This window comes from Rousettus aegyptiacus, unplaced genomic scaffold (assembly GCF_014176215.1).
Source record: "Rousettus aegyptiacus isolate mRouAeg1 unplaced genomic scaffold, mRouAeg1.p scaffold_m13_p_2, whole genome shotgun sequence".
Classification (NCBI taxonomy): Eukaryota; Metazoa; Chordata; class Mammalia; order Chiroptera; family Pteropodidae; genus Rousettus; species Rousettus aegyptiacus.
In genome coordinates, this window is record NW_023416295.1 from 19,680,151 (window position 1) to 19,692,642 (window position 12,492).

General features: G+C 33.6%; 1 protein-coding gene and 1 pseudogene across 6 annotated transcripts in view; one reads left to right on the forward strand and one right to left on the reverse strand.

Moving 5' to 3' along the window:
• Positions 1 to 12,492, forward strand: part of ERBB4 (erb-b2 receptor tyrosine kinase 4) — a 944,884-nt gene that overhangs the window by 866,258 nt on the left and 66,134 nt on the right. The gene's annotated exons all lie outside the window — the stretch shown is intronic.
• Positions 4,293 to 4,411, reverse strand: LOC118614031 (annotated as a pseudogene).

Below are 12,492 nucleotides of genomic sequence, written 5' to 3' on the forward strand. Positions count from 1 at the left end.
TACTAGTTAAAGGAATCCTTAAATGATTTGACCAAGACAACATAATAAGTTGACAGAGCTGTGACTTGAACCCCTTTATTCTGACTTTAAGAATGGTTTTGGTTCTTTTCTTCTGCATTAATCATGTTTAGCCCTGAGCACAAACTGACAAAATATTGGCCTCCCATACCTAAATGGTCCTCTAAAATACATATTGACATTTGTATACTGCCTTGTGAGATTTTGATTAAATTTTGTTGAGATGGCCAAAATTTAAGAACTCAATTATACCTATAAAGATCTTTTTTTTCTGACAAAAAGGCTTAGGTAGATATTCCCCAGTCACTTGTAAAGCCACAATATCAAAGGACTCCATGTCTCATTACTAATTTATATGCTCAAAAAATATTTAGTGAGTGCCTGTTATATATATTCTAGTCACTATCTTGAATTTTGGGGTTATAGAAGTGAATAAAACAGATCAAAGAAGTCCCACTTTTGTGGAGCTTCTATTAGAGAAATCAGAAAACAACAAAATAAGTGCTCAGGAGAAAAAAATGAGTAAAAAGAGGAGGAAGAATTATGGAGGAGGTTTGCAGTTTTCGATTGGGTGGGCAGGGTAGCTCTCCCTGAGAAAGGGACATGTGAGATAAGACTTAAAGGAAACAAGGAAGCTAAATGAGCGCTGTACAGAAAGAAATTCATTATATTTGTCTGATATATGTCTGATACATTTCTGGGGCAGCAAGAAGGCCAGTGTGGATGGAGCAAAGTGAATGATGGGGGAAATACGGAGATGGAGATGGGGTTAGTGTGGTAATGAGGACCTGATCATGTAGAGTTCTACATGTCATTGAAGTGACTTGTCACTTTTGCTTTGCATGAGATGGAAAGCCACCCTTTGATAGAGGGGGCTATCTAACTTACTCTCCAGTTTCCAGAAAAGGCCTGCCAGAGGAAGTCAGAGGATGATTGTTAAAAATGCTGATTCTAACTCAGATCTGAAGAGTGAGAACTTTTGGGAGTGGGGTTATGCAATCTACAGTTTAAATTACTGTCAGCTGCATCCTATGTCCACCAAACTTTGTGAAGTACTGCCTGACCCATTATCACATTTCAGTTTCCAAAGACCTGATAATCAACCTCAATTTCACCATCTGGGTAATGCTAAATGAGGCTCACTTCCAGTTAGGTTAATGATGCCACAAAGGGACTGCATGCTTCTGCAAACCACAGTTGATCTAGCACATTGGAAACTCCTCATAAGACCCCAGGAAGAAGTATTTGTAGAATCTCTGAGGTGCATGTATAGAATCCACACAGCAGCATTAAATTAGTCTCCTTAATCAAATGAGTAGCTTTGCAATTTGTACAAGAACAATACCCCTGCTGGAATTGGATTCAAGAGCCTTGGAACTAAAAACTATAGCTCTGCTTGTTGTAGATGAAGGAGAATTACAAATTATACAGATAACCACTGAGCTTCCTAGTGCCTTTCTCAGGTCCGGAATCATTATCAAGCAAGGATATCGCAGCGTGTAGTTGAAGAGCATATTCCATCTGAGCCCGTAAGGCCCCAAAGCTCCTTTTATCTAGGATAATTTTAGAATGGGTAAATTACTCCTAAAACTAGGCATGCAGTAGCAGAATATGTCTATGGTAGTTTATCCCTAAGGAGCACCAAATTGTTTTCTATCAGATTTAATTTTGGTGTGATCTTAGACTTTTTTTTTAATAGAAAAGGGAAACTAGAAAATATAGGGGTTGGATTGAAGAAAAACAAAAATTACTATTGGTTTTGAACTTTACAAATGTAATTTCAAGTTAAAAATCCAAACTAAAACATAAACTAAAATGAAATGTTTGGAAATTTGATATTGTTTTCAGTTAAATTAATAGTTCATTCCAAAATATTGACTTTTAGGAGAAGATACCAAGGCAATTGTATACTTTGGGAAAACCAGTTTTTCTAAGAATGCCGAGAAGACTAACAGCCCAGTAAGAGCTGGAACAACCTAGATTAATGAGCTGTCTCTTTTAGGTCTTGATGCACCAATCATTTCCTTAAAAAAATAATCCTTTACTTCTTCTATCTTCTGTACCACATGAAACTTGTTTTCTGTGAGCTGCTGTTTCCTGGGCTTCCTAGTGATTGTCATACATAACCCTCACTCAGTTATTGTAATTTGCCTCCTGTTGCTTTATATCCACCCTTGTGTTTCCACATGCAAGATAAAAATAATAAGTAATCATTTGTAAAATGGTTCTCCCAGAATACCTTAAAAACACATTACTATTTCCCTATTTCTCATCTTTAAGGTCCTCCATTTAACTGATTATTTTATTTTTAATAAACTCTTCTAGATTTCTAGATAACCTCTACTTAGTCGGTTTCTTTATGGTTCAGCCTGCCTGCCTAAATTTTTATACTATCTGTCTGTCTGTCTGTCTCTCTCACTCTCACTCTTTTTCGCTGTCTATGCTTTAATGTCCATGGTTATTTTTTTTCTCTCTGAGGAAAAAGAAATTATCCTAAGTTCCTCTGACAGCTCTGATTTTTTTTCTTATATCTACTTTTTAAAAAAATAAAAATCACTCTGAAGGCCATTTGTGTCTTCTTCCATATTATTTAGACTACCCTGTGATGTTCTTGGATTTCATTCATCTAATCAGTTTTGATCAGAATAAAACAGACACCCACAAAAAAGAAGCAATCATCTTAATTTTCTGCTTTTATTTTAAAAATGACCTATTTATTTTGCCTTAAAGTGATTTTTAAAAGTACAATGATAAAATTTTGTCTCTTCAAATGGCAGATAAGTGTCAGATACCTTCTAAATTAAGGCTGAAGCAAGCCAACGTAATCAAGGGAAGGATATTCCACATTCTCTGGGAGTATACAAGGAAATAACATGAGTACTAGCTCTCTAATATAAATCATATAATCAGTTCAGAGCTTTCACGTACTTCATTTTTTACTTTCTAAGAAGGTATAAAGAAGAGGAGTTAAAAAGATGAATATACCTGGTCAAGGAAGTCAGTAGAGAATTTCAATAACGTAAATTAATGATTGTTTCCTTTCGTTTTCAAAATAAAGTGTTAGAGCCCTTAAATTGGGACTTGACTAGACAGCCTCTAAAGTGTGGTCTAGGTATAAAATTTTATTTTATACTAAGTATCTGTAGAGATTCAAATAATATCGAAGTGCAAAAATCACAGGAAAATGTAAAAATAAAGAGGAGAAATAATTCCGTTGAATCTGGATTATACAGATTACATAGGAAGCCAGGCCCTGGCTGTAGCCTTCAACTTTAAATAGAAGAAATCATTTATAATACCTAATACGAATTCATGACTAGGCTTTGTTTTATCAGATTTTTGCTAGGACAAAGATTCTACTAACAATTATGCAGATTTGGAAACTGAATTAACCTGGTTTTTAAAAAATGATTATTCTTAAAATTTGCATGGTCTTCTCTCAGTTGTTTTATAGTGAATATATTATGGAAACGTTCAATTCTGAGTTAAGAATGGTTATTAACCCACCCTAAGAAATTAATGTTCCAGTAATGCATAGACTTGTTAAGGTCCAACAAAATGTATTTATTTATCCAGGAAATAGTTATTGACCTCTTATATCCAAGAGACTATGTGGAATGCTGAAAGTTTTGCAGAGGTAAATCTGTTAGACAGTCCCTTCAAGGTAATTACAGTTCAGTAGAAGTTAGAAGATCATTATCAGCAACAGAAAAAGAATTTGACTTAAGAGGGGTACAGACTGATGAAAGAAGCAGTAGAACTTATATTTTATTTTCTCGATAACAATAAAAATAATGTAAAAATTTGAAAAGCAATTATTCATGACGGTACTGTTGGCATTTTCAAGCAGTTCTACAACTCTGATCTGGAATTGAGTGAAGAGGTAATGAAAGAGTTAGCTATTACAGAGATCAGAAACTAGAGGCCTTCTGAAAAAAAATGGAGATCTTTATATTCATTTTATTTTCTCAGCTTTCATTATTGCCCTAGTTAAACTTTATATCAAGAGTATGTACATGTGTGTATACATTATATCAAGAGTATGTACATGTGTGTATACATTAAAAAGGTATTAATATAGATGGTAATAAATAAATAGAAATTCGAAAGTTGGCTAATTTGTAGTGGTTCAATCTAATGTTTAATTATAAAGATATAAACAATTATAAGACAAACTAATTTTTTTTTTTTTTTTAGGCGAGGCAACCCTTGGTTGACCTCACAGATTCCAAGGACCTTGTCAGTTTACAATCCCTTACTTTTTAAACTTTTTACTCCTATAGCACCTAATCTTCCTAGGTGGTCTCCCATTCAAGTACTAACCAGGCCCTACCCTGCTTAGCATCCAAGATCAGATAGGATTGGGCTTGTTCACAGTAGCATGGCCATAGACAAGCCAAATATTATAAAAAGTTTTTCTTTCCAGAAACAAATGTACCTGGGTTATTCCTTTCTTGATTTTGTTTCATTTTCCCATAAGGAGAATGATGGGACTGCCATCCTTGATAGAAAAAAAAATATTAATGAAAAAAAAGACCCTTCAAAAAGAAAGAGTGTCCCCACTCCAAGGAAGCAGTTTGTTGACCACAATTACATTTCCTTCTCTTGTCCTAAATCTTTTCTTGAAACAGTTTGGGCTACAAATTAATACAGAAATAAATGCTTTTTATTTCAATGTTTTCTGAACACTGCCACATCCTGGCTTAAGATGTACATATTATATAATCAGTAAATTATTTGAGGTGATGTGAGACTTCAAATAGAGGCAAACCATCTTAGTACTTTTTGGAAAAACTTGATTTAGGTGTTTCTCTAAATTATAGTTTGTGCTTTAATGAAACAAGCTTATGATAAGTGAAATCAAATTTTCAATTAAATTTGGAAGATTATAATTCCAATCATTTTATAACTACATAGAGGAAAAGAAGAGGAGAAACCCTTATATTACAGAAAATTTGGTTGTGTCAGTAACACCTCTTTATACCTTTCTTAGAGCAGTAAAAAACTAGGAATTTGCTCATTTCAGTGTTCGCAGGAGATTATGCAAGTGTTGGCAATGATTGAGGGATTTCATTTGTGTGTTTGGTTGAATTTTCTATTTTGTTAGTAGTGTGTATTTTAGCCTGGGTTCTTCTGAAAGCTAATCATGGACTAAAGCTTATGCACTCTTTCATTTTTAGAAAGTACAATCTCAAGAAAGCTGAAGTCAGGTAAATCTTTATCTCTCGGGGAAGTCTGTCTGTCATCTGAGAATGATTATATCTCAGGAAAGACACTCTGAAGGGAAAAAGGCAGAGGAATTTACTCACAGTGTCCTGTCTCCCATTGGTCAAAGGCTCACCCTCAGGAGGCTAACTCCCCTGCTCTTAGGGTTTATGCATGTGTGGTAGCTGAGCAAGTCCCACAGCCTCAGTGTCAACAGGGAACCCCCAGGGTGAGAGGTGAGACGCGAGAGGCAGAGTGAGAATTACGCAAAGCATCACTGGTCGTCCCACATTAAACTGGCTGGAGTCCACATAGAGCTGCTGGCAGAGGCAGCTGGAATCATAAAGTGCCAAAGGCCCAGGAGACAGGCAAGGGGAAGGATCTGAAGTAGTACATAAGTGGTGTGAAATTCAGTGAGCGAACATGAGATTGTGCTGGACCAGAGGCCCTCTAACCTAGTCTCTAGCAGTGGCATGAAAAACTGTGATAATAGTTTCTGTAATCTCAATTTAAGAAGGTTAGAATAAAATCCAAATCAGCTTCATTTACATTACAAACTCAATTAGTCATTGATACAAAAATGTATGTATTGTGTGCCTAAAGCATGTATGGCACTGTGCTAAGTGCTGGGAACACAAAATCGTATATGATAGTCTTATATTGTTTGACTAGATCATTGTCTACTGAAAAGACAGGCATAAAATGATTTTTTTAAAAAAAAAACATGGAGTAATTCTGATTACAGAAAGCTTTAGATACACTGTCCCTCATGTTCTCACATCAAACCAGTGAGTTAGCTATTAGTATCAATCACTTAACGAATGCAAAAATATTATACTTGAAGTGTCTGACTTTAAATTCCTCAGTTATCATAGGTGGCTTCCCAAATGCATGTTCCTCATGAATTTATATGCAAGATGTTTCTACATTTGAATCGCACATGCATAAATGTATCTATATCTACCTATCTATCTATCTATCTATCTATCTATCATCTATCATCATCTATCTATCTATAGATAGATGTGTGATACTGAGTTAAGCAAACGAATCACCATATGTTTAAATGACTGAACCTTTAATTGGAACTTTATTCTGTGAACCAGCTGAAGCTTATGGCTACTCTTTAAAATCAGTCAAAGGAAATGTATTACTGGTGGAATTAGTAAAATTTGGCATGTGTAAAATGTGAAGAATCCGAGAAAACACAAAAAGAAGTCTGTCTTAAAACTACTAAAGATATGTAAGTAGTGATTTCATAGTATTCACTTGTGAACATAGTACTTCACTTGTGACTTTTGTCATTTTTTTTTGTTTCATATAGTTAAAAAAAGAGAAAAAAAGAAAAAGTAAGTGATCACAATATCAACGAGATTAAAAAAGCATGATAATATGAACTTTTTGTGATTTTGTTCTTAGGTAATCATTTTAACTTGTAGTACAAAATTATAAAAAATCTGTATGGGCTTTATATATAAGTATATGGATTTTTAAAACTCCCCCGCCCTACCTCACCTTTTTTTGGGAAGGATCGTTCTGATGGTGAAAAAAATCTTATTTCAGTTTGGCAAAAAAAAAAAAAAAAAGACAGCTGAAGTGCTGCCACCCACTGCTCAGAGAGCTGACAAGCACTCCTGTGACTCCATTGTCCCCAGCAATGCATAGAATATGAATAGTTTAAGTGTCGATGGCATCCACATGACAAGTCCATTAAATTACCTTCAGAAATAACTTCTCAAATCATCTGATAGGAAATAATTACTATAAGCCCTTTTGAAAATTTGCAGCTTGCTGTCGACAGTGGTTAGTAGATTATGTGATGCTGAATTTTGTTTCACACACACAAAATGCAAGCTGTCTGTATGTATAAGAGTATTTTCTATTGAAATAAATGGCCACATTAGACAGGGTAATTTCTGTTTCATTATGCTAATGAAGTTTATTGAAGACGGAAATAAAAGGACACTGAAGGAGCATCGTTGAGGATAAAATACATTCTTTGCTCTGAGTAGTAAAGACTGATACATTCAGCAAAAGAGTGGTTCATAGAATTTTAAAGAGGGTTTTATTTAAGAAATTGTTTCAAAACTCACCAAGCGATATTGACAGCATATCCTGTATGCTGGCCAGCTAGCCAGCAACTTACACAAGTGAGGAGGCAGAACCATCTTTGTGGGAAGCCTCACTGACAAGCCAAATGAGAGCTGGCCACAGTCTTTGTTTGCTTAATAGAAAAAGTTATTACCTTTGCTTGTTATCCCAAGAAAGCTAATGGAGCTCTCATGGTCTCTCTTTCCAGACACTAAATAACATCAATTACAATGATCCCAATTAAAACAGGGAGTAGGAGATTCGAAGTTCAAAATTAAACCAATAACCCCTTGACTAACATCCTCTGTAACTTTCTCTTGTCACACGTACTGTTGAAAATTCTGCTTTCCTGTATTAACTCACATCACCTTAAAAATCTTTAAATTACTAAAAAGAGGGGTGAGTGAGAGGAAAGAAATGCATCTGCTCCAGTAATCTTAATGTTTGAGGTCTTCTAGTGTAAGTGGAATTGTATACCTAATTTTCTTAACATGCACAACATCCACTACATGCAAAATATGATCTAAGAGATGTGCAACATGAAGTGAGTGAATGCATGGATTTAGAATAAACTGTACTTTCAATTTTGTAATGTTTTAAATATAACTAAAATATTCTACTATTTTACGCCTTCTGAGCTTTTATTCGGAAACTCTTAAGAATTAATGTCATAATTCATATTCTCCAAATAAGTCTTCTCAAGTTCCAAATATGTTTAAAGGAAGATATTTCACATATGTAGTCAATACATAATTTTTAACAAAATCTATTAATGCAACAAGAAAAAGTTAGATTTATTCTAATATTAATCCACAGTATTAACCCCGTAAATAAAGCTGATGAGTGTACTTAAGTGGTAAAAAAATGATAAGAAAGCTATACAGTATAACTTTAGATATATTTGGAGATTTAATTGCAATCTTTTAAAAATGATATTTAGAGACATGTATACTCTAATTAAAATTAGTATTTATGTACTTGAATATTGGACTTTCTCTACTTTCAAGAATAGGTGGAGTTTTCGTATTTTTGCTGTTCCTCCAACTACTATTGAATTTTCATGGTTTAGTATCTTTTTCCTAGGCAGTTCTCTGAAACAGTGCTAGTGCATTTTCTGAAATGGGATTACAGGTACATTAAAGCAGATAAACAACTCTCTACAAAATAGCAAGTGAAAAGATGGTTTAGTTACCATAGACACATTTTTAATGTTATTTAGTCTGCTGCAGCACAAAGTACAGCTTCTGTCCTGGGATCTATGTCTGCTTCTCTGCTATTTCCTCATGAATGAGATAATAGTATTGATTTATGACACATGTCTATGAAGTTAAGATCCAAAGTACTCTAATGCTATGACATGAATTTAGAAAAATGTTAGAGCTTCTCATTTGAAAATATGTCTAGTAGATGCGGTCAAAAACACATTGCACATTATTAATTCTCTTGCTTTTCCATTTTCCTTATTTCCTTCTTTTAAATGATAATTAATTAGTGAAGATATTGAAGAGTACTAGAGTATGAAAAGGGGGATATGAGTAAAATTTCCAGAGGTGTTATAAACATGGTGAAATTAAATAAATCAAAATTATGTATGTGAATAGTGTTCTTTAGAGTTATGATACAGCAATAGAAATCATAGGGAAATTAGGTTACACATTTTTCCTTGCAATCTTGTATTAGGGAAAAGAAATTAAAGATGGATTGCATAAATTTAATGTACCATAAAAGGAAAAGGAAAATTTTTTAAATTCAATTTTCAACGTCTTCTAATTTAAACACTCTGAGAGATGTATTTTTTTTTGAGATGGAGTCATTCACATTTTGCTGTACAATACAATCTTATATCTATATCAATTGTTCTTTATTCATAAACTTTTATTAGAAATGCCAAATTATTTGACATGAATACGGATAACATCATTTTAGGTAAAATTCATGAAGTTTTCTATTAGAGTCTTTGAAATGTAATTAGGGTCTTATACTATGAAATACATCTTATATGAAGAAGATTTGCAAAGGAAATATTTGATAATATTTACTTACTGTGACTTAATTTGGCCAATACTATAGTAACATTGTCTGCTATAGAGAGTTGATTACAGAGCTACTTTATTTTTCATTTTTTGTGCGTATGTTAATATTTAGTTGATCCATTGAATATATGGGACAATCTTTTATAGATTATAATGCTTTTTTTAATTTACAAAGAAATAGGAAGAGAGAGATATTTTTATATTTTTTTATTAAAAATGTTATTGCTTAAGACACAAACCAAAAATTTAATTCTTTCTTAAGCAAAAATATATGTGTTCCTCTTTAATTCAGGTATTATATGTGTTTGAGTTCTGAATATATGGTATATATTCAGAGCTGTTTCTTGGAATAAATGTCACTTAAAAGAAGTACAAATGAAAAATAGATTTCCTGAGTCCTACTTCTAGCGAAATATGATGATTATGGTATAAGAAAACAAATCGAGTCCACAGATAATAAAAGTTTATTCTCGATAACATGACATTTTCAATATCTGGTACCTTTTGAGTATCTACTATATGTTAGGCACTAACAACTACTACTTGAAACTATTAAAAACAGTTCTTTCTAAATCTTTTTTTGAGACAATACGGTTTTATATGGTCTGAAGTAGTGTAGCATGAGTCCAGTTAGCTAAAGGGAATGAATAATTTTGCTGACCCAGAAGCTTTGCAACAGGTTCTATTTAGTTTAATCTCATGTGGACTAATATAGCTTAGTCCATACGCTAGGTTCTGTATGTTCCTCTATCCACCATTGCTTTTCTCTTGCCACTGCTTTCCTGGCTAAGAATAGTTCTTTTTCTGCTAGGCTCTTGACCAAATGCTCATGACCACTATCCAGGAACATCTCTTCTCTGAGTTCTGCATCAACTCCTGTATCCTATTCATTTTTATATTCCTCCTCTCTTTATCTCTCACTAGCGCCCTGACTCCCTTCATCTCTTGAAAAAATAGCTTAAAATTGCTGCCTCCCATTTCCATCTCCACTTCCCTCTTTGAGTCTTCACCGTCTGTCTTCTGTCCCTAATACTTAAGCAAAACTTTTATCAATAACACTACTAATGACCTCCTAAATACCAATTCCAATTCCAATAGCATCGCTTTCTTCTTCTTCTTTTATTGACATTCTAGTATTTGACATTGTAAATCATTATATTTTTTAAATGATGTCTTTCCCTGATTTCCACTGCATTATTCTTTATTGAACCTTCTCCCATCCCCCTAACTTCATCATCTCAGTTTTCTTCTCCAAGTGTTTCTTCCTTGTGCCCACTGTTTATGTGCATTTGGTCTCATCCATAGCCACATATTCTGGTGACTCTCCCTTTCATTCGTGTATTCATTCAATAAATATTGATTGCCCACCTGTCATATGCAAAGCACTGTTCTAAAAGGTAGAGAGTAAAACTTGAGTGGCAGATTATCTGACCTCGTGGTACTTTCATTATAGTTGGTGAAACAGACAACAGACAAGTAAATAAGCACTATGCTTATCTATTGTCAGGTAGTCATAAGGGCTTTAAAGAAAAATAAAGCAGGATAAGAATTCATGGACTTACAAAGAGGAGGATAATATTTCAGTTCAAACAGCTGGAGAAGATGTCTCTGAGGAGATTTAAGCAGAAGCCTAAATAATGTAAAAGCTAGTCCTGCATTTGTCATTTTCCAGTCAGTAGCACTAACTAAAAATTTAAAGTTATCCTTGATGCTTGCTCTCTCTTATGCACCTGTAATATGTGATATGAACCACTATTAATATTAGCTCTTAAATATCTTACTGATCAATCTACTTCTCATCATCTCTACCACCATTACTTCCATCAACCTAAGGCAAGCTGTCATCATCTCTCATTTGAACTATAAAATAACCTCTTAGCTCTAATTTTTATTTTTATCTTCTCTCTCTTATCAGTCTTACACTCTGTGGCCAATGAGATTGTTTCAAAATAAAATTCAGCCCTGTCACTTCCCAGTCTTTCCAGTTAAAAACACCCCCAATGACTTTCATTGCCCTTAAGATAAGAGTCAAAATCCTGAACATGGATCCATGATCTTCTTTTTGCCCCTACAAACCCCTCCAGCCTTATACCAAACCACCGTCTCATTATTTCTGCCCAGTCACATTGGAGTTCTTATAGACTCACCAAATTCCAAAATCCCTCTAAGCTCAGTTTTGCCCGTGCTGTTTCCTAGACCTGAAGCCAAATTGCCTGTTTAAAATACCAGCTATATCGTTTACTGTGGAAGGTCACTTAACATATCCATGCCTCAGTTTCCTTATCTGTAAAATGGAAATAATAATAGCATGTACCTCATTGGTTGTTATAAAGTGTAAAGTGTTTATGTGGTTATCACTTAACAAGTATGTGAGTGTTTATTATTATATAAATCCTTGCTACTATATCACAATCCCTAGAATATAGTAGATTCCTGGTAAATACTTGTTGAATAATAATCAATTCCCTAGTCTGTTTCTAGAGGGTCCTTCCTATCTTCTTCTAAGCACACCTACATCCAGACTTCCAATTTGCATGGAAATAAAGTTATCCTTCCTTAGCCAAAGAATATTGTAGCCAATATCTACAATATTCCTGTAAGTAATTTCTCATTTCCATTAAATTAGCTTTTTTTTTTATTAAACCCAACTTTATGTTTTATAACTTGTCTTTAATAATGAAATAGGCTATAATACCTGATACATATTAATTAAGGATGAGGATATTTCTTCACAGATGGTATGTGAGCTTTATATTTCAAACTCAGATTTAATCTAGATTGCATATAAACTATCTCAGTTCAATTTAAACATGGATATCTGTCCTCAACAGAAAAGAATAATTAACACATCTATGAGTCAGAGTTCAATTTATAGTTAGAGTGAATAACCATTTGCTAATTTAATAAACTCTATTTCTTAACTACTAATGTTAATAGATGAAAATAGTAGCTAGACCTTGGACTGACTATGAAATACAAAATATTAGACTTTATAATAAAATAGTTAATTTTTTTAGGAAATATCTTGTATTCATACCATTTTCCATCTCATGCTAGTTATAAAGCATTCAGGACATGAAAATGCAACTTGTTTTTAAGTTAAATTTTATCTAGTTCTGCCAGATGATTCTGATAGAAATTCAGA